At 43.2% G+C, this 26,744-nt stretch overlaps 1 protein-coding gene across 2 annotated transcripts in view; it reads right to left on the bottom strand.

The window, feature by feature from the left end:
* gse1b (Gse1 coiled-coil protein b) overlaps window positions 1–26,744 on the bottom strand; it is a 164,944-nt gene that overhangs the window by 72,719 nt on the left and 65,481 nt on the right. Inside the window, exon 1 of one of the 2 annotated variants that reach the window (XM_084932428.1) lies at window positions 9,606–9,856. The exons of the other annotated variant lie outside the window; for it this stretch is intronic. The gene's annotated coding sequence lies outside the window, so the exon portion shown is untranslated. Of the gene's footprint in view, window positions 1–9,605; window positions 9,857–26,744 lie in introns of those variants that run through there. 2 annotated transcript variants of the gene reach the window in all.

The following is a 26,744-nucleotide window of genomic DNA, read 5'->3' as shown; positions in this document are numbered from 1 at the left end:
GCTTTTTATAGTCACTCAGCTCTCTTACCTGCATCCTCCAACTCTTCATCTGTCTCCATATCAAAGACATCAGATCTGCTGCCTCTCAGCAAGTCCCGTTTTTATTAGACAGAAGAGCAGAGAACCAGAGAAAGTACTGAACTGGAGAAGAAGGAAGGAGGGGCGCTTTAAAAGTGCTGCTCATTTGATTAACAAATATGTGTTCACATGTGAGCTGTGTGTTCCTCTGTTTAATGTGTGTGTGCGTATGTGGGTGTGTGTCTGTGTAATCACCCGGGGGCAGGTGTATGGTATGCAAACGCAGCTGAGGAAGCCTAGAGAGCAGACACAGCAGGAGAATCCTGCTCTACAGCAACACCCGGAAAAATGAAAAAAAAAAAGCTGACAGGCTACGTATGCACACACACACACACACACACACACAGATACACACATATGATTAGACACATACACGTTTACGTACATGTGCAGAAACAGGAATAGCACACACAATTCAATATACTTGATTTAATATTTAATTTTGTGCATGCATACACATGAGGCTGAGTCCACACACAAACACACACACACTCGCGCACACACACAGAGCTGTTGGCGGTGTGTTTTTCGCTTGACTTGTGCTCTCCTGTGACATTTCCTCATTGGCTTGTTTGTCTCAATTATCCCTGCTTATTGGTTAACCCATTAACTTACACACAGGGAGGAGGAAAGGCGAGCGAGACCGAGAGAATAGGAGAAAGAGAGAGGGAGAGCTGGATTATGGCTCGACCTGCCTTAGGCATGTTGTGCATCACACAACTGTATGAGGCCACAAACACGGGCCTGGCCGGGCGCCAAGCAAACACACAAGTTGTACATGTAACAGGCAACAGAGAGCAGCTGACGGGGCAGCAGAGAACCAGCACCGCAGGGCCTGTTGGAGGGCTGAACTGACCTTCTCCACTCACCATTGTGCTTTTGGATTTGGAACACACTACCTTACAACATGGTTTTTATCTTTGTGTGTGTGTGTGTGTGTGTGTGTGTGTGTGTGTGAGTTTTGTATTTGGTAAGCACATCATTAAAAGCGCCAACGTGTGTGCCCGTAATGTTTGTGTGTTGGACGACTGCCTGTGTGTTTGTGTGTGTAGAAGGAGGTTGCCTTGCCCTGTGTCAGGCCTCTGCTGTGCTCAGTAAGTGAGGCGTGCTAATACTGCGTGTGCTCAGGTTTCACGCATCAGCACACAGTCGAAGAGACTTACCCGAGGTCACAGACTGTCAACCCCTCTCCACCCCCACCTTTTATTTTTACTCCTCCCTCCTTTGACTCAATCCTTCCTTTTCTCACACTAAATACTTTACCTTTAGCCAAGCTTCAGCACTCCTTTGGCTCTTCCCCCCCTCCCTCTCTCCCACTTTGCTATCAGTCCTCCCTTCCCGCTGCCTCTCCTCCCACCTTCTCTTCATCCCCAGAGAATTCCATCATGCTCAGCCTTTTAGTATCTTTCATGTCTTTTACCTGTCAACAGAGGAGAGAACGTGCGAGCCTCTCCCCAACAAAGGAAAAACACCCTCCTGTCATCTCAGAAAATGCTGCAGGGTGGAGGGGGCGCAGGGAGGAAGATCGACAGGGGGACAGAGGGAGGTAGATAGCACGGAAAGCAGAATCAAAAGGGAAATGTTGGGCTGAGGGAATAGAAATACGACGCAGAAGGAAGGAACTTGAGCCATTCCTGAGCAATTTAGCTGTGCAATCTAATATAGGAGAATGCCTAAAAAACACAATGCCATCATGTTACTGAACATAACGCTCTTTTTGCACGGTGAGCTCCTATCCTAATGATAAAGAGCAATTCATGCTACATGTGAACACAAGAACACAGACTTTCATGCATGACCTCCTCAGCTTCACACAGCTATAGTCTGTGAATCCTCAGGAGCTCAGTTCAGCTCCACCGCACTCCACAACAGTACCAGCAGTGCACATTCACACGGGATAAAACTATAAGCTTTGCAATCCAATAGGCACCTCACTCAATCTGTGACTGCCTCTCTATCCGATGCCCAGTGTGCGTGTGTGTGTGCATTTTGTGTGAGTGAATCCTTTGCTAGTACTAATCTGCTGGCACAGTCCCCGTCCTCATCGTTGCCCTCGTCTCCGTATTATTCTGGGATTAGCTTGTGTGTTAGCCTAGCCGCAGCCCACAGCCCGAGCTGGGGAGAGGCAGCCATCTTAGAACAATGCCTATTGATGAAACACTAAGAGGCTTGATTGGATTAATCATCTCTCCCTTTTTTTTCTCTCCTCCTTTTCTAGCTGTCCCGCTTTGTTTCCGCTCCTCTACTGTTTCCCTTCTTTACTTGTGCCTTTCCCTCCTTCTCTTCAAAGCACAATAACACCCAGATTTTGTTGTCTCTCCCCGGCGAGGAGATGACGCTGTTAACGCCCCCTTGCTGGATAACGAACGCAAACAACAGGCTGGCGGTTTACGAGGGCACTTCAAGGTAAAAAGTAAACATCTAATTAAGAGGAGAATCAAATAGCTCCAAACTGCTTCTGTGTGGTAATACATTTTACATTATGGTGCTTAAATAGCGAGGCCCTCCTTGATGAGAACAAAACACTGCCTATGATAATGAATGTTTGATTATAATTAAGAATATAATCGTAGGAAAAGGTTGAGAAGAGAACTGTATGGAGGAGTCAGATGTTTCCTTTTTTTCTTTCCATGAAACACACGAGCAAGAGCTGCCAGAATGTGTGAGACACGACAGCAGCAGCAGCACAGAAAGAGAGAAATAGGGGTGAATCTCTACAGATTTGGCCTGTTTAGTTGGGGCACTCTACCAAGTGGCAGTCGCTAGCCTGGGCGGCCTTTGGCCTGCTGTCCCCACCAATCACATTCCAGCCCCAACTACGCCAGCGTGGACCCACAGCAACCCTCAAGCCTGGTGCCAAACGCCTGCGCGCAAACACACACAAAGGCACACACCGGCAACCACAGCTCACGCAAACACTGCAGCCAACTCCATTTTCAAACATGGATAACAACTGAATTAACACTCTGTGATCCTCTGCCAAAGCAGAAGGATGCTCCTTTATATATTCAAACACACACTTGCACGCACGTTAACGCAAACAAGCACGCTTAACCACAAACACACACATAAGACACAGACAAACACACGGGATACACAAGAGGCTTTTTGGGTGGAGTTATCTGCGTGTAGATTTTAAATGCATCTCGCCCTTATGTCCCTTATGTCTCTCTCATGTTCTCTCTGTGGCTCTGTTTCGCTCTCGCTGTGCCTTTTCTGCTTGGTGCAAAGATAAAAGCAAATTATAGTCTCATGCTGGTGTTGCTACGCTAAAGCCATTTAAACGGTGGCACCTCTGTTTCGTGCTTCAATGTCTGGAATGTAGAAATTGGGTTGAAAACAAGGCCGAGTCAGAGCGGAGAGGAGACGAGGGAAGGCAAGGCCGGTTTTATAATGCAGTTGGGTCATCTTTTGTTCTCTCTGACCTGACGCTCAAACCAATCTAAAATGCTGCAATAATAATGATCAACATCAATGATAAATTACACCACCTTCTTCTCCTTTCCTCCTCCTTCCCCTTTTACTCCTCCGCATCTTATTCCTCTCCTGTTATTTGCTCAATCTGGGGGAGAAACTGAAATCCTCCCATCACAGTCGCAATCTGACCGCTTCTTTTCTTTCTTTCTTCTTTTCATCCTAAAGCCCTGTTTTCTTTGTTTTTATATGATGAATACAGTGGCATGGACTGCTAATGTTGCACAAAAATATGTAAAGATATGACCAAATGCAGGGAGACACGCAAGATCTGAGACTACGCTTATTTTTGAAGACACCTATTGTCACAGCTATGGGCATGTAAAGATGTTTTTCTCTGTTGAAAATCGAAGCAGGAAAACGATGGCAACCGGCTAAAGGAAAAAAAAATGGAAAGAGGCAATCACCTGATATCATGGCTATTCATCCTGCAGAGCAAAGAGCTGTTTGGTCTTCCACCAACACAAAGAGAAAAAGGCCGTCCAAGAATCCCTCCTTTCTCTTCCCTCTCCGTCTTTTTTCCCCACAGATTAATCTGTCCAACAGCCGTATAAATCTCCACACTCACTGTGGAGAAATGCTCTGCATGGATCATTTATGTATGACAGAAAAAGGAGATAAACCTTGGTAAACCTCTCCAAGACACTCAATGAAAAAAAAAGTCCAAATCAAACTCAGTGTGTTTTTTAGGGCCTAAACTGACCTCATGTGACATGTACTTTTTACATTACCCACTAAAGTGTGAGTGCCGTGTTGGACGTGCTGCTTGTTAAAGCGTCACGATCATTTACGACTGAGGTCAACATCAATGTTTTTTTGCTTGAAGTCTGGAGGAGAGGCGGAGGAAGGGATCAAGAGAAGGGGGTTAAGGGTGGTGGGCTGTAACCATGGTGCTGCTGAGGTTGGTCACTGTGGGAACGGGCATTTTGCAATGTTGAGGAAGCGGGGTGGGTGGGGGGCTTTCTCTGAATTTTCCACTGTCAGAGTTCACACAAAATAACTCAAGAAAATACATTTGTTATCACATTAATAATAAATGCTGGCAAACAAGAACATACTGAACAGAAATGCTGGCTATTCTTTCAACTACCCTGCAGAGGCGCCACACCCTGTATAACACTTCTTGTAAAAAAATCACTCCAATACTAGACACAACAAATAAGATTAAGGCTGTAAGAAATACTTATTTTACTCTAAGCTAATGATTATCATGATTCTTTTAAAAAACAATGTTACAATTATTTTCATAAATATAGAAAAAGATCTTGAACCTTTTTAAAACATACTTTCATACCCTTTAGATTAACATGTGTTCTCATCACCTGGCATTCATAAAATAACAGCCTATCCAATATTAATCGGTGCCTACCATATTCTATCTCTTCCAGGAACTGATTAACACTTCAACCCACAAGATGGAGATACCTCCATTTCACTTTTTTTGGCAGTCTCTCCAAAGCGTGCATAAATCTTGCTTGACAGTTGGAATGGAAAGGCCTGTGTCTCCTTGCAGAAACCTCTCCTATTAGATACAGCTGATGATCAGAGTTTTCCAAATTTATTATTTATTTCTTTTTAAAGGAGGAATTTGATCAAACAGACAGAGGCTCTTCTGTTTCGGGACAGTTATTGCAAAATTAGCGTCATCAATCTCACTGACTGCAATCCCTATTAACAGATCTGATCTGTGAATGTGTCTCTCCCAGCTGTCTGTACCATCCTACCAATCTTCCGATAATGAGCGGAAGCTGTGTGATTTAGATGCTATTTGTTTGCATAGATTGAACATAAGGTGTACTCGCGTATGTGCGCATGATTGGTTTCCTGTCCCTGTCAGTAAACAAACCTGCTCAAAATGTCGAAGGGAGAGAGGCACTTTTAACAGTGACCAGTGCAGCAGGATTTACAGCACACTTACGATCACACCCTCAATTAAACCTACACAATAGTGTCTGTGTACGTGCGCGCGTGTCTGTGCTGAGTGGGATAATAACTACCGCACCGAATAGTGGGATGTGAAGTCTATGAGTAAGCACTGCAACACTTAGATTTCCCCTCTTGCCATGATGTCACTGAATTTATTACTTGCTCTTGCTTAAGACCATACCCGCTGTAAATCACACACATACACACTCTCACAAACACACACACACGAGTTGCTGTCTGTGTAAGGATTATGATGAGGAGCGGCGCACATGGGGGCTGTGATGAAGGGGAAACAAACAGAGCGTGGAGATGGATGATGGATGGCTCCACTCATTCAATGAGCCAGTCTGAGATGAACATACACTTAGGCAATACATTGCCTGGTCTCGGCCTCCATCTTCCTGTCTCCTGTTCTGCGACAGATAACTCTGTGGCACCTTGATGTGCTGATAGTACCGCTGCAGACCAGCAACAGAAAGATGATTTCCAGGCTGATAGGTGGGCCGTTGAACACCGGCAGTAGTAGAGCCGTGAGTCATGGGCTGACACTACTAGCAGAGTGGTGACTCCCACTGAGTGGGGAATGGAGATAATAGAGGAGGGCCCACTCAAAGTCGAGCAGGGAGCAGTGTCAGGCGGGCTGGAGGTGACCAGAAGGGAGAGTAATTGCCTCACTGCGTTCAAGGTGCTTGAAATGATCTGTGACCTGTTCCAAGTGTGTGCACTTGAGGGAGGGGCGAGATACATATTGTGCGAGGGAGGCATAGGGCAAGAGAGAGAAATGACTGTTGCACATGCCCATTTCCTGCTGCCGTGGGGTCACGCCTGAGCCAGGAAGTGTGGGTTGGAGTGGAAGGTGGAATAACGAAGGGATAATCTTGTCTGAGCTCCAGTGAGAGAGGGCAGGGGGCTTGTTATGAGAAAATGAAAGGGGAGAGGTGGAGGAAAGGAGTGCCACGGGCCATTAGAGACACCTCTGCTACACATAATAGCAGGTAGTGGAGAAAGGGCTGACTGCAAGCAGCTCAGTGGAGCTGAGGTAAGAGAGGGAAAGAGTAGGAGAAATGCGTTTCCTGTGCAAAAAAAAACTGCACTAAAACAAAGTTACACTTGCCCACACAACATGCCGTTTGTCAATCCGGGTATGCTGGCATACGCAAAGTAATGCTACCATTTTTGGTGATTATTGCCACACAAAGTTCATAATATATAATTGCATTCTAAGTAATGACTATGACATAAATGAGATGTGTTCACTTGCTACAGAAAAGCTCACACAATTGTGTCACGTAACTGTAACACAGATTGTTAAATGCAAAACCTCAAACAGTGTTGGAAAAAAAAACATCCCCAGTGATTTCTAGACTTTGTATCTTAATATGAAAATGATATTCATTTCCACGGTGTTAAATATTACACCAGCCAGTTCCTGGTACTTAAGTCTAGTCTGCAGAACACTAAGAATCTGTTATCACCATGTGGACTTAGTGTCTGCCTCTCGTGCATTACTTTCTTTCTTTCTTTTTTAATTATTTGTCTAATAAGTAGGTGGCAAAATTACAGGCTGAACAGAGAATATCACGAAGACATACAGATGGTATTGAGAAAAAAAAAGATGACTAGATTGGAGTGAACTCTCAATTCTTAATTTTCTGGACTCTTTTATTTCCATCCTTTCTAACTCTTCTCATCTTCTCACTGCCCTGTGGCGCAAACTGCCTAATCAGAAGGTATCTGCTTGGTTATGGCTTAAAAGCATAAAAAAGGGAGCGGGTCAGAGTTTTACACATGCTGCTGTGAACACAGACAGGTCCTCAGATTTTTTTCTTTTCCTTCTCTCCAACCTTGATGCTTCTCCCATTCATTCTCTTTATCCCTCACTGACTTACATGCTTCACTTCCTGTGCTGTATTCTCAACAGCATTTACTGAGCTAATTAACGGGGCAGAAGGTTGAGCACTGCTCAACTGAGACAACTCCTTCTCTTTGTCTCTTGCACATGTGGATAACTACATATAGAAAATAAGAACGTCTTGTAAGAAGAGACAGGGTGTGGGGGAGAAACAGAAGGATAAATGAACTTCTGTGATAAACCGTGTTGTTGATGTCGATGCTAGAATGCAAGAGCTGCCTGGGACTGCTTTTCTTTTCTCAAATTAAATGTTGTGGGAGACACTGGATGAGGCTCAGTATGTCTAAGAAAATGCCCTGCTGCCCAGAAGCCCCACAATGCAGATAAGCAAACGTGAAGTGACTAAATCAATGGCTGACTGAGTAAAAGGCACCTTCAGACTTTGGAAAAACAATGATTGCATGGCTTTATTGCATGCCACACAGTGCAAGAGGGATCTAATGAAATCTTGATCCGAATCTGTGAACAGACCATACGTGGTGAATCAAAGGGCTACAATGCAGCTGGTATCAGCTTGTGTCATCTGTGCTTCTCTTATTTATTAAAAACGCAGCTCTTTGCTTCCCCCCTTTGTCTTATGGTTCTTGTTCCAAGTCAAGGAACACAACACATGATGATGCAGACCTATGTCAGATTTGCAAAGTGTAAATGAACACATCCTGCCCCCCAACATTTATTTATATTTATTATTTACGTTTTTGCCCCCCAGCTGCTCTTCCTGTGTATTTTGCACATAACACCAGAGACAGTTTAGTAGCCTCACATATAAGAAACAAGATTTTAAAAAATCTCACAAAGTTAAAGCTATATGGAAGCCATTATGGTCACTGAGGAAAAGCTTATACATTAAGCACACATGCTCTGTTTCTGCCTCCCTACAGGCTCACACAGTGCAAGTTACAAAGTTACATGTCTTTCATTGCTGGGTTCATCCTCTGAAAAGTGGATGAGAGCAAGCTTTAATTTGATGATGGCAAATTGCAGAAAGAAGCAGAGAGAGGAAGGGACAAAGAGAGCCCAGGAGGAAAACAGATGTACTGTAGATGCAGGAGAGCAAAAAGCACAGCTTTTATTCTGAGGCTGTGCTGAGAGAAATGTCACCTTATTATTAGAGTAGAAAGGCCATTCTCTGCTACCCGAGAAACACGATACTCAACGTATTTTTACAAAATGCGTGGGTCATTCAGTATGAGGGCATTTCAAGAGCAAGGACGATTTCTCAGTCTATTATACCCAAGGCACTTTTTAATGAACTTTGGGGGAGGTTTTTTTGGGATTTTAATTCTCCTGTTACAAAAATACATTAAATGCAATGCAATAAATGAATCACATAAATAATAATAAACAAATAATCAGTGATATTAAATAACTGCTTAAAAAAACAGCTTTTTCCTTTTTTTTTTTCCTTTTTTCTTTTTTAAGAATAAGTGTTGGTAGAGACCAAACTAGGGCTGTTGTCAGGTTTCAAGAAAGAAAGCTCCTGTGGAATTTCAAGTGTTCCCAGTGGATGTCAAATATGACATTTCTTTGCTTAAATTTGAGCTATAAGCACTTTAGAAAACACTGTTTTTATGAGACTGTTTTGGACTTTTTCTGCCCCTTAGTGGTCAAAAATCCATTAGTTTTTTTTGTTTCTTTTTAAATTGTCCTTGACTCGTATAAGGAACGCTAAAACAGTCACAATAACACTTTAAACTAAAAGTGTACTCTGGTTTAGTAAAGCGAAGATTGTGTTTTAATTGCAACATTTTTTTAACATGTATTTAGGAGACCAAGATTTTAGATGTAAGATAAAAAGAAGCTTCCCAGTGAGCAGTGTTGGGAAGGTTACTTTTAAAATGTATTCCACTACAGATTACAGAATACATGCCCCAAAATGTACTTTGTAACGTATTCCGTTACGTTACTCAATGAGAGTAACGTATTCTGAATACTTTGGATTACTTAATATATTATCATGCTTTTTACAACTACACGAATGTACTATTGCTGTGATTTATTACTATTACTGAAGGTCCGCGGCTCCGAACCGTAGTAAAGGGACCTCTGGCTAATACCTCGGGTTCGTAGCCGAAAACTAGCTTTACTTTGTTGTCTGGGTCAACTTTGCTAGCCAGAGACAGAGAGAGGCGTTGAAAGGCTGCTCCAACGGAGCTTATTGTTTCGGAGGAAAACACGAACACAGCGTACAGTCGAGTCTTAATAGCTTACTTACAACTGGGCTCATCAGGCACTCTTCTTGGCTGCAGTGGTTATTATTATGTTTACATGCTTCCAGCTCCCGTTTCTGCTCGATGACAGCTCCTTTTCTCCCTCCTCGCGCTCACAGACACATAACGCAGTCCATTCTCCCTGCAGCACGGACTACACTGCCCATGAGGCTACATTCTTTAGGGCTATGCAATGATTGGGGCTATGCCTGTAGCATTCTGCCTATTAGCTTAGCACGACAACAACAAAAACAAAAAGGCGCTCTCTCACCCAGGAAACACAGTCGCAGAGAGCGCGTCATCCTGTAACCATGGCAACCGTAACGCTGCCGCCTGGAACAACAGAACAGCTGTCAAACAAAACCCAAACAGTCCTGACCCGCAACAATATGAAACAGGGAAGTACCGCCGTGTAATCCATTTATTTCAACAAAGTAACTGTATTCTAAATACCACCTTTTTAAAATGGTAACTGTAACGGAATACAGTTACTCATATTTTGTATTTTAAATACGTAACGGCGGTACATGTATTCCGTTACTCCTCAACACTGCCAGTGAGGTATAAATAAACTAGTGTGTATGCAGGATCAGAACTTCATTCAACTTCAACTCCACAATCTCTGCGTTAATCAAATGTGTCCTTATTAAAAACTACTAATGCCATGTATTTAATGTTTTTATCTTCAACAATTTCTCGTTTTTAATCACCTCACTTTTTTTCATCACGTGTTCTCCAAGAAAGTTCTCAAAAGTGTATGCAACAACAAAAAAAGGAAAATGCAACATCATATCCACTCAGTGCTAGATTACAGACAGAGAAACCAAAGTGAGAGACCAAGAAAATTCTTTATAAACAATCATTAGCTACAGATCCCAAGTCTCCATCCCCACTTTATTTATTTTCTGCTTCCTAACTCAGCCTTCGTGCCTCGTTTCATTTGTACCTTTAAAACTCGAGCTGGACTGAGTCACTCGCTGCGTCTGCAAGTCGTCATGCTAAAATTCTTCCCGTTTTCTGTTTCTGTTCGGCTCATTCATGGTCAGTTTGGACACACATGCACAAACTACAAGCTGCTGTGTTTTCGTTATGCTTCTGGATGCGAACTCGGTTGAACAGAGACGCAGATAATAACGAGGAACTCGCCATGACAAATTCTGTTTGCAGAATAGCCCTGCACCAGTTGAGACTGGATACTGCGGCACGCTTTCTTTTGAGTGTGTGTGTGTGCTTTTTTTGTACGCAAACACAATATATCCACATAAAGAGCACAAGCTATATTAGCTGTGAGACCACTGAGCAATATGCATCCTGTACTGGATTCAGAATATGATATTTTTTTTATTTTTTAAATCATTGCATCGATCAATAGAGTCTTCACAAAGAATGTGTTTGTAGCAGGGACTGACCACACTTACTTGGTCGATAATTCAGGGAAAATTCTCTGTGCTGTTAAGAGTTTCCTGGTAGGGCTTCAGACAAATTCATTACCACCAAGAAAAGAAAATAAATAAAAATTAAATATGCTCAGGAAAGCTTTTGTAACATTTTTGGTGTTTTCTTTTTCTTTCAGAAATTTTTATTTTGGTGCAAACCTTGTCACACATCTTCAAATTACCACAGATGTGATTCATGATAGTGATAAGCCAAACATTTTCAGGAAAACACTAAGCTAAAATGGATCATGAGATAACTTATTAAGATGATAGACGCAACAGATTTGTGTTTTCTTTTGCCAATATTTGGCTTTTTATCTACTTGCTGTGTCAAAAACCAACATCCAGGTTGTGTCTGCTAATGTAAACCTGATGAATCAAAGCGGGTCATGATGTAAGTGTGTCATACATTATTCTCTGTCCCTCTTACTGAGTGACTCTCCCTTAGTTTACTTGAATCTTTGTTTGTCTTGCTACACCCCCCTCACTCTCTCCACATACAGGAGCCATATGGATGCTGGTGGTGCTGCAGGCGGAGCTGGGCATGGGAAGATTATTGATGTTTGCTCTTACAAAGCCAAGGTCTAGGCCATGAATTGCAAACTCCAGCCTCCACTGGCCCCAGACATTAGTGGCCTCAGATAAGACATGAAGGACAGCCTGCATTATAAGAAAAACGGCTTCACTGCATACTCTCCCAAGCCTCCTTGCTGAGGCATATAACACTCACACATAAAGCACAACACAGTCGCACATGTACACGTGCACAAAGCGCGATTACGAGCAGTGATTTGTAATCAGTCAAGGATGTATTTGTGTTGCTGTCATGGTACTTTGTGTTTTAAATTGTGTCCAACTTTTGTGTGCCGATTTTAGATGATGTAAAAAAGGAAAAACATAATTCACTGAGGTCGTAGATAAGAAAATCCTAACACAATCTGCAGGATGAGGATTGAGACTGGAAATTGTACAAGTATATACAGCTGTGACACACAAGAAAATCCAAGTAAACTGTTAAGAAATCAAATCACAAGAAATTCTGTGTCCAGTGGGTTCAGTGTAGTGACTGGATCTGGATAACATCCTAATTCAAAACTAAGAGCAATGTTACAGGCCTCGAAAACACCAGCGCTCCAGTCTGACCACACAGCACCATCCAATAAGCATTTCCTCTGACCTCTGCCCCAAACTGATCTAAGGGTCAGGGGGTCTTGCTCTGGTGACTGTCTGTAGCCTGCTGCCTCGACCTCTCAGGTCAAAAGAGTTCAAAGGTTAAGTTAAAGGCTCTAAAACCATTAGACATGTGGTCTAAAGCCCATTCATTACTATCTACAACCCTGAGACAACAACATGCTTTATTAGTATCTGACCCTTTGGCTTCCTGGCATGGAAACCCTGCCCTGCACCTGAACCATGAGCAGCCCAAGCAAAGTCTGACACTGCAAATGGGACTGAGAACAGCAGTGAAGGCAGAGGTCACAACTGCATTACCAAACTTGATTTTTTTTATGCATTTTTTTAATATTTGTGTTTTGGGGCTCTCCAGAATTATACAACAAAATCATCAAGGCTGAGAAATTGAAATGAAAGAGAAGTGTAAGGCCAGAGGGTGACATAGAGACTGTGAAAAGGCCTTTTTTGTTGAATCCTCTTTTTCCATTGAAACAAGAAAAAAACTGACGTTTAAAGAGAAAGAGTTCATGCTTCACACCTCAAAGCTTCCGGTCAGCGTGTGTGGACACGTGATGAATTCAGTTCGAATTCAGTTTGATTCCATTTTTATTTATATAGCGCCAGTTCACAGCAGCAGTTGTCTCAAAGCGCTTACCACACTGCTACATCTGAGATGATTTTTAACACTTTTCTTGTCACGAGGATGTGTGAGCTCAGACCTGATTGTGGTTATAATGGGCTGAGGTGTCATCTAAGAGTGAGAAAGCATGTGCGCGGGTAAACCCTCAGTCTCCCCTCCCTCCCCTCCCGTGCCCAAATGCAAACTGACACACGCCCTCACTCACACACATGATCTTGATCAACAGTGCCAAGCTCCTTCATTATTTAATCAGAACCACTCTTTGCAGTGGCTAAATTATTTAGCAAGTGTATGTTCACACAATCCCTCGCTGAAAGGTAGTACAAGGGTTTTCTAAAAACCCACTGCTCCCACACGCAGCAGCCATGAAGCACACTGCTTCTTGCCTTTAACTGTTCCTTTCTCTGTTATCTTTATGTCTCCTCCTGATCTCATGAGTAATACTTTTACAAACACAGCGAGATGATTTAGGAGACACTGGGTTAGCTAACTAATGTGCCACATATTTCAATAACAGATTTGCTGAATAGAACAGAGGAGAGCAGTTTGTCTCCCTCCCGCTGTCCTCCTGGCATCTTCTGGGCTCATAGAGGAAAACACACAGTCAAAAGGACAGAGACACTAATTCAGGATGCAGATGGACAGGCAGACAGACAGATGGACCGAGGGAAGGACAGACAGATTTCCACAGGCTCTTGGAGGTAGTCTCACCCAGACTACAGGCCGTGTCTGCCCCAGTCTGACTATCTTTGCAGCACAAGCCCTTCCTGTGGTAGAGAGAGCTAGAGGTCCAAAGGACCAACTTGCTTCCTGCTCCTCCTGGCCTCACCTCCTCTCAAGCTGCCAGGGCCCTCAAACCCCACATCTCATACACACACACAGAGCAGAAGACACACTTGCACACGCCACACCCCCCGCCCACAAAGAAGGCCCTCCCTGCAGGAGCCCGCTGACTCTTCCAGGGACCAGACAGGTGGTAGGAGCAGAGCGGGCACGCGAATGCCAGCCCACTGCCAAGGGCTCTGTGCCAGTTGGCACACAGTTAACAGGCGCACTCCCTCAATGTAGAGCGCAGTACACACATGAAGATAACAGGCCGACACATATGCTTGCCTTAATGTACTTGTGAGGACCTTTCAAAACTTCCCTTTTAACCCGCAAACAATCTTGAAGAATTGATTACTTGCCAAAACCAGCTCAGTATCTTACAACTGATACCAACAGACAACTAAATGACTCAGACAGAAACACACACAAGCCATGATAAAGCCTCTCTCTCTATATATATATATAAATAAAGTAGTCATCCGTACAGTCAACATATAATACGACATGTTAGAGTTTATTATCTGTTTAATAGATATTATTATTGTTATATGTAACGTTTCACCAGCTGAGCATTTCATTTCAATCATTTTTAAACAAAAATAATTTGTTGTATTTTTTTGATATTCTATTTTGTCAATGATTTATTGTATTTGACTTATTTAAAATGTGAAATTACATGCTCAAAGTAACTTTACAGCATATTTATTCCGTATGAGATGCTTAAATCAGGCCTGGTGATTCATTCAAACCAAAACTGCAGTGTAGAGGCGCAAGAGGTCGACTTCCAGCCATCATTTGAAAGGTGCAGTTTAAAAAGGTTTGCGATAGGCTGCAGCTAGATAGGCTGTGAATATCCCGCTTAAAGTTAAAGTTAATCAAGGTCAAATAGTCTGAGGGAGAATAAAATGTACAGTTTACGAACTGAACATGAATATTTTTCCTTTTTTGAACACAAAGTGGTGGTACATTTATGTCCTCTCATTGCTTCAAAATTCACTGCCATGACAGAGATGGGAAAAAAGATACATGAATAAAACTTAATTATTTGACATTGTAGATTACATTTAAAATATTATTTAGAGTAAGTAGCAAGGTTAAATACACTTATCTGGGGTGATGGATTAGCTCACCAGGTTGACTAATTGACATAAGGCTAGTTCAGAGGCTTGGATTTGACTCCACCCCAAGTCGTTTCCTGTGTATCTACCACCTTTTCTTTCTACTCTTTATTATCATTTCATAAGACTCTTCAAAATAGTTAAAAAAAAAAACAGAATAGATGAAAACTAGAATCAAACCAATTATCTTGAATTGCTCTTTAAATATATATATTTTTAAGTGTGGCAACTATATAAATGTGTTTCTTTTCAGAAATTTCTGATCCAAAACTTTATTTCTTCCTTGACAAAACTGGCACAAAGTAGATAATTCAAAATCAGCTCTCTGTCTGGTGGCACAAATCTCGCACATACAGAGATGTGCATAGCCTCTCACACATGTCACTGGCAGATTTTGCAGCATGTGTGCTGATCGCCATATGCCAACTAAAAGAGAGGACTGATGTCTTCACTATCTCTGTATTAGACACCCACACTTTACGCCATCTCAATGAGCGCTTAATATTTTTCCTCCATTCCACAAAGCCCTTTTATAGGCAATTATATTCAAACACAGAAACATACTGCACCTCTGAAACAACCAACACCCGTTAAGAAAGCAAGAATTTCTGATCACCGCAGTATTTGTGCTTTGCCAACACTCAAGGTGCACTTTGAAGCACAAAACATGTCATTGCATATAATATAGGTGTGTCTAAGAAGGCATTAGATTCATGCGAGGCCGGATAGAAATTGTAATAAAAATTCTACTGACTGTGAAAGAAGTCTCTAATTATAAACAGCCCTACTTTTTTATTCTACTCCAGCTGACAAACTGACAAGAACAATTGTCTTCCTCTCCCTCTTGAGACATTATACTTTGATAAAGAGAGTGTTATTCCTGCATGAGAGCAGAACATAAAGTGTCATAATATCATTCCTGAGCAATGAAAGATCTGACAAGACATCTACAGGAGGTTTTATGAGATGTAGGGAACTTGTTTTGTTACTTTATTAATTTATATGCTGCTTCCACACTGTTACAATGCAGCAGGGTGGAGAACCTACTGGGTTTCTGCCAGAAACATTTTTTTGTACTGTGATTCGCCCGGTCCAGGGGTGGTGGTGGTGCTACCATGAGAACACGTTTGCCTGTAAAACATGGTGACAAAGAAGAATGCTCTTACAGATTAATCGTGATATACTCCAACAATCAGGCTGTTAAAGCTGCAGAAAGTCCAGTAAGAAAGCAGTCAGATAGTTTTTACATTAGCAGTTTTTAACAGACACGACCCAGTGATCTCCTCCTTGTGCTTCTCTTAACTTCTTTCTAATTCTTCTCATGTCATTCTGCCTGCATGTATTCACTCCAGCAATGCTTGTATTTGGCTTTTTTCTACCCTTCTCCAATCAAGTTCCTTTGTTTTTGTTTTGTTTTTTTTAAATATAGATTAAAGTTACGTCAAGATTAGTCAAAGAAATGAAATACACTTTTAGATTCTTAGCCTACACTTAAACCACCCAGTTTGCATTTCCTGCACAAACGTGTACACACACACACACACACACACACACACACACACACACACACACACACACACACACTATTCAGTATTAAACATGTCGACATATGCTAGCAGGGGCAGAGGAGGCAGGGTAACGGTTACAAAACTAATACTGCTTAATGGCTTTCTATTCTGTGCTGTTTCAGTCAGGAGTCTCCTTTAGTGGTGTTCTTAGTCTTTGCTCCGTAAAACAGCCCCTTGTCCTTTCTCCATGCCCCCCCCCCCCCAATCCTTTTGCTCTTGAGAGAGGTCCTGTCCCGGGCCAGCAGAATTGTGGCCGACCTTTAACCCTTGCTCGCTAATTACAGTACCATGGCGACACTTCAAGTACTTTGTCGCCCCTAATGCTGCAAAAAGTGAGTGCATGTGCGCACACAAAGAACACACACACAAGCAAACACACACACTTGTCAGGACCCACATTCCAAAATGCAACAGCACACAGACACACACACAAAGACACACACACACACACACACAGCTACACAAACACATTGTTCCAGCTTGCTTGCTCTACAAAGTCATTTAATTGGGGCCCAATTCAATAGTGAATGGCAGGGATCCCTGTGACCCAGCCATTATAATAGAGAGCCCACCCCACCCCTCCCTACCCGGTCTCTTCCTCATCATCACTCCTACTTAGCCACCAAATCCCAGTCTTCTCCCATCACCTTTCTCATTCTTTTTTTCTCATTTTTGTTTGCAGAAGGCAGAAAAGACAATTAGGAAGCAGAACTATTCTCCCTCTTCCATCTAACAGCTAACAGAGCTTTTCCTCTCCTTCTAGGCAAGGAGTACAATATATCCCCTTGCTGTCAGCAGACAGGTATTCTGACAGTTCTAGGCTCTAGTCTCCTCCTGCCCCAAGATATAAATGATGCCTTGCACCCTGTTCCTTCGAAGGATACGTAAACATGTTTTCATATCCACTTCTAGTAGAATTAAATATAATGCAAAGTCAGATACAAACATTCCTTTAGTATAATCCCAACAAAAAAGAAATTCATAGGTATATTTATACCCAATAGCAAAATTTCATTAGCTCTGAGGAGAAAAGGTTAACTGATTGCGACATTTCTGACAAACAACCTAAATTCATGTTCCCATATATATTTGAAATGGCAATATAGCTTTATAGAGACACCCTCACAAGAATGCACAATAGTTTGACCTTTGAACTTCAGACCTGCTCCTCCTGTGAACAGAGCAACAACAGACAGCTGGCATCATGGCCACAACCTTTGTGTTAAATAGGAAAACAATGAAGCCACTGCCCTGTGGTCACCCACTTGGAGAAACAGTCTTTAGGGTCAGATGCACTAGCCAAAGGCAAAGACCAATACGAAGGTCCTGACTCTAGGGATCAGTTTTTTTTTTTCTAGGGACGTGGAATGTCACCTCTCTGGTGGGTTAGGAAAGAGAACTGGTGTGGAAGTGAAGTGGTAGACTCACAGACTAAAACTCCTGGAGAGGATTGATCAGGATGAAAGGTACTTGGGAAACCAACGGACAAGCATCTCCATGTTGTAGTTACCTGTCTCTATGTAATATTATATGTTCCGCCTAACCTGCGAACACCCTAACAGCAACTGCAAAATGCTGCAGAACAAGAAGAAGGGATGCGTGCTTATACCCTGCTTACTTTCTTTCAAAGTGACCCGACTTGAGATAAGTGGGATTACATGTATGTACTGACAGATGAATGGACTGACTGATAAAAGGAGGAAAAACAACAAGAAACAAGCTAGAAAAAACAAGATTCAGAAAAGATTTATTAGCTGCATGGCTTCATCTGTATTTATTGGTCTGAGGTTCTGCTTTTTTTTTTTTTTTTAACTCTTTCTCATTGTCTACTTGAAAAGCATACAGAGTCTCACAGGCAGGATGATGCACAATGTTAAAGGAAAACTGGCTTGATGCATTTGTGTTTGTTTTGCATGTGTGTGTGTGTGCACGTGCTATGAGTGTCTAACAGGTTGAAGACTCTGGCTGCTCTTCTCTGGAACAGTTTGGGAAACAAATGACATTTCCTCTCCAAAGGCAAGCGGGAGGCAGATTGATACTGCAGCCTGTTTGAAGAGCGGAAGGCACAATTATACAGGAAAGAAGAGAAGGTGATGTGTATGCACTACGGATGAGTGTAGGAGTAAATGGTGGATGAAAGACCAATGCAATGGGGAAACAATATGGAGAGAGGGAAAAAAAGAGAGACGTACATACAAGGCAAAGAGCACAAATTTTTACGGCGAAACAAAATAATTACCAGTGGTTATTACTGGTGAAAGAGATGGTGGGTATGGGACTGAATTTGACTCATTTCTATGTTCTGTAGAATCAGTTATAGATTTTGCACACTCCCTTTTGTGTACACATGCAGGCAGGATTGTTACGCTGGGAATTCCTCTCGATGCTGCACGATCTTGTGCGTGGCAAGCACAGCATTCATTACGTATGCCCCCCCACACCTTCTCTTTACGTGGGTCAGTGTCACATACAAGCACTCACATCTACATAGGCACTTCAGTGTGCACACACTAATGCAAATATAGATACACGTATGCTAAGTGGCCTAAAGACACCTAAACCTTGAGTCAAATGCCAGGAATGCTGCATTAGGGGCTAAATGTCTGTGAAGGTTCTCAGTCATCCAGGTCATCGTAGTCAAAGGAGCTTGCAAAGAAAAAAACAGCCCTCTATGAATCTCCTTCTTTTTCTCTGTCTCTCTCTCTCTCTCTCACACACACACGCACACACACACACACACACGCACGCACACACACACCTTCCACACAGCCATAATGTTTCTTGAAAAAAAACCCAAAAACCAAAAGTGGTATCCGCATGCAGGTCCCTCTCCTTTTCATTTTCAGATAAAAAGAAGATAGAGAGGTTACCACAGAGATAGGGGCGGTAAAGTCATGTGTTTCATTTTTTTTAACATAAAAAAGGGGGCTGGTGAATGATTCATTTTTTAAAAGACGGCAAGGAAAGCGCAGACAGAACAAAGCAAGGAAAAAAGGCCACAGCCCTCATTTTTCTTTTACTCCACCCATTCTTGCTTTTTATCCTTTTGCTCTTTTTGCCTCCAATAACAGGAATATTACTCTCACCCACCTCTCTTTTATCTTTTGTTTGAGCATATCTGTCTCCTCCAAGCCTATATCCTGTGCTATCCGCTTTTCCCCGTCTTATCTGTGCAAATTCATGTTGTGCCGCTGTTCTCTTTATGTGCCTCGCATCACATCTCTCCGCTCTCTCTCTCTTCTTCTCAGTTTGACCCCACCTCTCAATGTTAGTGAATGTCCTCTTTCTCCTTCTCTATTGTGCTGACGGCAGTGCCAAAAGAGGCACACTGTGTGTGTGTATGTGTCTGCATGTGTGTGTCTGTGTTAGATGCTTCTCTGACCCTCTAATCAGTGCGAGGAGAAACAGAGGAGGACTTGTGCTGCCCAGCAGGGTCAGAGGGCGTGTAGAGTCAGCCATTACCCTCTTTCAGACACACACACATACATTCACACACACACACAACGCTTGGGCTTAACGCCCAGTGAGGCATCTGCCTCTGAACAGACAATCCTGTGTACAACAGCACAGCAAGAAATGCACCCACAGACACAAAATACACACACAGGAATAGATAGGAAAGACCGAGCTACTCTGTATCTGTGCACTCTTTGACTGCTCCAACCCCAGGTCACCTTATCAGCTGTGTCTCATCTATCACAGGCACAACTCTCACTCTCCACACACTCACATACACACCTACACGCATACACACACACCACACACCTCTTAGGAAGCAATTTTAGCTTGTGTCGACATGGCTCCAGTTCTTCCAGCTGACTGCTTCGGAGTACAGGGTAAAGATGCTGTGTAAACAACATCTAATATGACTCATCCACTTGTGAAGGAATCACTCATGATGTATGCACACACTCAAAGATACACACCTCACATCATTAAGAGGAAATTATTTATTTCCATAACCTTCTAATTAGTTAATGACTGAATCAACTGAATGGGTTCCAAAGTTATTGTTATCTTATAGCAGTTGTAGTTCCTACAGTCTCAAAATGACAAACAGGCTTACACACTCTCTCGCGCCAAACTGCCTGCTATTACAGACAGAATGGTAGAATTTCATGTAGAAATACTGGAGAAAAGACCTCTTATACGGGCTGTTAATGAGTATATAATCCTATATTTGTCAAATAATGCCATTAAAAAGGCAACAATTAGCCCCAACACCTCAAGCCTGGTAGAGAGGTTCAATTTATTGGCAAGCAGTCAACTAATTGACACGTGGGTGCCAGGAATCACTTGCCTGTCATAGAGGCCACAGTCCTAATTATGCAAATTGTATGCTTTGATACAATTTAAATTATATTAGGTAGAAAGATGAAAACCATGTTTTACTGGGTTGTATATTTGTTTTCTAGATTTGGTAATTTCTAGGAGTCTATGGGGATCTACTCACCTTTGGAGCAAGCCTCAAGTGGCCGTTCTAGGAACTGCGGTTTTATCACTTCTGTGTTGGTTTTGAAGAATGCCAAAAGTCTGAAATCGTGATTAATGTGGTGAAAAGGTTAAACTGTCGCGGTTTCTAAGGACACTTGGGAATGAATGTAGGCACCGTTATTGCTATTAGTAAGAACTGCGTTTTTCCTTTTATGACAAGTTAAAATGTATGTTGGTAAAAAAAAGTCTGCTGCTACTTCTAACAGAGAAATAAAAATAATACAAAAAACAATTGGGACTAATTTAGACCGTCTTTATGCATAAAAATATTTAGATTCTACACATTTAAATAAAAAAAATCATTACTGGCTCTGGAGATCCCTGATTTGTCCTGCTTTAGTCAACGTCTATTATGGGTTGGCTATTTAATAAAAAAACATTCTTAAGTTTCAGTGCAAAGGGCTGTGACCTAAAACTGTACAGCGAAGTAGAATGCCAGATTTTCAACCAATTAATTACACTGAAGTTCACAGTTCAGAGTAATGAGCTGGCAGCGGTTGAATGATATCAATTACGGTTGTCGTAATTGCCACCATCGCTGTTGTCGTCATCATGCACTTTCATCACCAATATGTTCTCGTTGGAAATACAGTCATCGCCTTTGTTCGCCGTTTAATCCTTTCATCTCCCCTGTCCTCTGCTCTGCACTGTTGTCCTTTCCCTTCACCTCTTCTCTTTCCAGCACCCTCTCTTTCAAAATCATTCTACTCTCCTGCTCGGTGTGACGATCCCACACTGTTCCCTATAGACTGAAAGAAAGGCCGGCTTAACATTGTAGCAGCTTGGCAACCAGGCACTAAAACAGGGGGGTGTAAAAAAAAAAAAAAGAAAAAAAGAAGAAAGAAAAAAAAAACCTGTGTTTTCCCTTGAGCCTCTTCTTCCCTCCATCTCTGACCCTCGTTTCTCTACCCTCTCTCTGTGATTCTCTTCTCTAAGCTGGCTGATGGTGGTGGGGTCGGGGACCCTGGCTGAGTGGAACTCATTACAGACTCCCTTCATTTCCATTCTGAGTGGGGCCTGTAGAGAGAGTGCGCACCAGGGCATTGAGGTGCACTCGCTCAGGGAACGGGGCGAACACATTGAGCAAGACTCCACTTATGAAGAGTGACGGCCAACAGAAACAGCCTTTAATACCCCACAGAGGAATAAGAAGGAGAGGGTGGGGAGGGAGAGGGGCAGGCTAGCACGCCAACCGCTGAGAGAGAAGCAAGGAGAGAGGGAGAGGCGGCAAGGAGAGAAAACAGCAAAGGAAGAAAATAGGAGGACGAGGCAGAGAGCAGGGCAAGCTGTGGGGCAGACACAACAAGAAGGCTTATTTAATAAACATGAGCTGGAGCCCAGTGCAATCGAGTGCTACAACGGAAAGCTTATGCAGATGAGAGGCGACCTAATGACTAAATGGAGTGGATGGAGAAAAGAAAAGAAAAGAGAGGAGGGAGAGATTAAAGAGGAAATGGAAGGCAGAGGCGAGGGAGTAGTGTTTAAGTGTCTGTGATGGAGTGTAAACAGAGGAGTTTCTCTGCTGTGTGGGGAAAGACTTTGTTAAACACAGAGAAGGAGGAGAACTGAAGGCAACACAGCTTTGCCCGTGATGCAGCTGTGCAGGTTAACATCAGACAATCAAGGGGATAATGAGGGTGCAGCTGGTATGGCCTTGTATAACCTCATCAGGAGAGGAAATGTTTAGATGAAAAGTGTTCATCTAAGCATTTTATTTGTTCTGCATTCTTCTGCGTGCACAATGTCTGCCGTTTGCCGCGATCAACACAAACGGGGGAAATTTGTAAAAAATTATAGAGCCGTATTTGTGCATCACTGAGTTCCATTACAGATGAAGGGGCCCCCAAGCTTTAAACAAGGGAATGCTTTAGAGGCATATGCAAAGGAGTACTTTTTGATAGTGTGTGTGTGCAGGAGAGATGGGTCCGGGCTTTTGGAGGAGGGAAAAAGCTGTTTACCTGGAACAGAGGATTATGGGACAACTCCCTGTGGCATGTTGAAAGCTGCGGGGGTCTGGGAGGGCTGGGCCTTAAATCAGTTTAGGAAACAGTCACACCTCTCTAAGTCCCTCACCGCCACTGTCTCCTCTTTTTTTAACTGTCTGTCTACCTCTGCCTTTCACGCACACACACTCACGCTTCATCACCCCAGAAATATTCACCCCTTCTCCATTTCCTTATTTTTTTTCTTACAAAATGTTTAAATCGCAGCTGGCTTCCCAAACGTAATCCATCAGACAGTATTTCATTTTCTCCCTGCATAAGTTACTCTTTTTGCTCTTTTCCCAAATCGCAAAACAGATTCAAAATTGCAATTTAGAAATAATTTCTAAAAAAGCATAAATGTCACGCATAGTCAAATGAAAGAGAAGTTAAACTATAGAGGCAAAAAAAATGGTAAGATATTTAATAAATCGAAGAATAAATGCTCTTAAATGAGAATATACCAGCACCAAATGATGGGATTTCTTTTCTGCCAAGTTCTTCCATTAACTGGAAGCAAGTATCTATGTGAAGGCACAGAGGGCTTTGTCTCCATCACATTAGTGACAGTTTTGCCCTGCATAGTATACTGAGAGACCATAGAAAATACTGCAGTGAGATCCGAGAAAGGAGGAGAGCTGTGGGTGGACGCCAGATAGAACACTCCTACTCTAAACTGGGACAGTCTGTTGGCAGCGCACAGGCTGCATGTGTGTGTAAGCATGTATTACAATTGTTTCTGTTCCCGTGTTATAAAATGTTTGCATTCCTCACTTTGTTTTCTTCCCGTCCAAAGAGTGTAGGTGGATGATACTTTGAGCGCGTGTGTCTATTTGTGTATTCTCACCATTGACGTGAGCTGGCAAGTGTGTGTCTCCCAGTGTGAGTGGGAGTGAGAGTGTATGTGCCACACTGAGTTTAATTAGCCTGCATGGTGCTAGCGGGGCTGTGGTCAGGCAGGGCTGTGGAGCAGTGAATGGGAGCAGGTGGCCTCTGCGACTTGAGCAAGTCAGGTCCAGTCTCTCGAGTGCCCCGCCACCGCCACCCCACCCACCCACGCAGCCCTGGCCTTGACTGATGGGGACAGAGGGCTTACCTGCATGCCTCACTGAGCCTCTCTAATCGCTAACATGCTGCCTTTTACCTGCCTGGCCTATTCGCCCCACAACAGGGAGGGCGAAGACTTTCTGTGAGATTCTCTGTCTTTTAAGCAACTCAAACAGAAAAAACAGGACCCGTCTATATTTCTACAGCAAGAAATCTGGAGAAAGACCAGGTCAAGAGCTGACAGAAACATTCAGAGAGAGAAAAAGAGAGAGAGGGGCGTAGGACAGTGAATGCCAAGTGGCAGCAGTGGCATGTCTCTACCACCTGTCCTGGGGAATATGAACCCCTCTCACTCCTCCTGTTCTCTCAATGTGGGATGACACTGGCTCCCTGTCTGCCTGTCTGGCTAACTGACTGTCAGCCTGTCCATCTATCCGTCTGACCGTCTGTCAGCCTCACTCCTAGTCAGTTAAGTTCGTCAGCTTGCCCGTTAGCCCATTAGTCTTGCCTCTGGCTGCTACCTGCTAAAACAGCTTGTGAGCACCACCTGTATTCATCCCTTCACCACTTTAATGTCCACCTCTATCCTTCTATTTGTGTCAATTTCTCCACCTCTTCTCATTATCCTCTTGGTTTTTTGCCATCATCTTTGCCGCCTCCCTCACTGTCTCCTCATTTCTTTCCTATTCCTTTGTTTCTTTCCTAGCAACTCTTCCATTATTTTTTCCACCCCTACCCCCCGGCTGCAGTTCAACCAAGCCAAGCACACTAATAAGCTTTAGCTATGCACAAGCTATCATGGCAACCAGTCATTTCAATTACAGCAACCACACGTGAACACCCCTGACACACATGCACACACACTAATATGTCCATGCACAGCGTGACGGAAAACATTACCTCCAAAACACAAGGATATAAGAGCTTGTTTCATTCTCTGCCAGCTACATTAAACTTCAAACAGGTCTTCCTCATTTTTAATATGCACACTCTGTAGTCTCTTAGACAGGAAATGACTTTTACAAAACATTGTAACTAGATTGAACAAACACTATGAAGACAGAGGTTATGCTGGGGGTAACATTTCCTGACACCTATCTCGGCAACTGGAAACATCTAGGACAGGCACCGCCAGCGTAGCCTAAAGACTCGGCTGGTGCGGGGTGTACAAATCTCTGTTTGAAAATGCACAAAGACACCAGAGAATGCATTCACAAGCACAAGTGTGCATAAGCAATCAGTCAAATGCATATATATACACACACTCGCTTACACATACGTGCACAGAGGACAGCAGAAACTCCTCCTGCCAGCCCTGCACCATCTGTCTCTCTGTCTGTGCTTCACAGCCGTGCCCAAACAGGGCCCCAGCAGAGCCAGTGTGAAATTAGCTGCCTTTGTGGGGCTTTGTCTGCTTGTGCATGTCTGTTTGGGTGTACCAGCACGCTTGGTTTAGATGCGTATTTTAGAACATATTTGCAGTCAGTCTGTCAAGAGGTAACCCATGTTGGATTTCAAAAGTGTGCATGCATGTGTGTGTACATAAGAGAAGTGATGGCACTGAGAAAATCCACCGTATCATCTAAGGACCGATTCCCTCGACCTCCGAGCAATCACACTGACTTCAGCCTCATACACTCCACCTACACAAGCCTGCAAGTGAGGTGGGTGTCTGTTTACATGCTATTGTCTGCTCAGGCTGTTCCTGCAAGCCTATCTTGGCCTGGTCTGCCATAACTGGCTCCCAGAGTGCTCTTTGATATCCACTCAGCGGTCTGACCTTTCATGACCTTTGACCTGATCTTGTAACCTCGGGCTTTTGAGAGCTCTGTCCTCTTCCTCTCTGCCTACTAATACGTGATAAATCATGTCTGCTCTGTCACTGTTCTGGATCCGTGTGCACGTACTCTCTCTCTTATCTCTCTCGCTCTCTCTCTCTCTCTCACACACACACACACACACACACACATGCACGCACACACACGCATCAATTATCCCACTGCCACATCATCACCTTACCCTGCTAACATTAATGAGTCCAGGGGTTAAAGGTTGTTGACATTCCTTTCACGGTCCTGTGTGAACACTATTGCATGCCCACCCCCACCACGCACACAGACAGACACAGGCCACAAAAAAGAGAGATTTGCTCACAGAGCTCTGTGGTAATGTGAAAAGCTGAAGTTGTGCTCCTGTATAGAGTTTCAGAGTTGAGAAAGTCTTGAGGCTGATTCAGTGTGTGGTCTGAGGCTTACACAGGGCAGTCTGGGCTGTTGCTAGCCAGACTGATGAAGAACGCTGCTGCCTTGTGACAGATAATCATTGTATTCTTCTCCACTGCAGAGTCTTGGCCAGGAGACAAACCGTCTGGCAAACAGACAGCTTTACGGCGCAGAGCTCAATCAAACTGTCTCCCTACCCAGCGGTAAATACATACACACACACACACACACACACACACACACACACACACACACACACACACACACACACACACACACACACACACACACACACACACACACACACCAGCAAGCCTCACATACAAACACACACGCATGGAAACCTAGAGCTAGCAGAGCCTAACCTAGATTGATAACACCAAGCAAATCAGTCTGTCGATTCCCAAAGACGGCTTACAGCTTTATCAACAGTGACATTTTGATTGTTGCATACTTTACTTACCTAATTAATTTAGAAGTGTTCTAATTCAAATGTCATTAACATTGTACACTGGTTGATTTCAGCCATTATTCCTACATAGATGAGCAGTAAAGTAGGCAGTCATGACAAAAGGAAGACAGCCTCTGCTTCACTGTTCCAAGAGCCCTCTGCTGGATGGACGCGGTACACCACAA

This window comes from Perissodus microlepis, chromosome 1, assembly GCF_051167445.1.
Source record: "Perissodus microlepis isolate ML-2025 ecotype Zambia chromosome 1, ASM5116744v1, whole genome shotgun sequence".
Taxonomy (NCBI): Eukaryota; Metazoa; Chordata; class Actinopteri; order Cichliformes; family Cichlidae; genus Perissodus; species Perissodus microlepis.
Note: the sequence above shows the minus strand (reverse complement) of the source record. Positions and strands in the feature narration are given on the sequence as shown.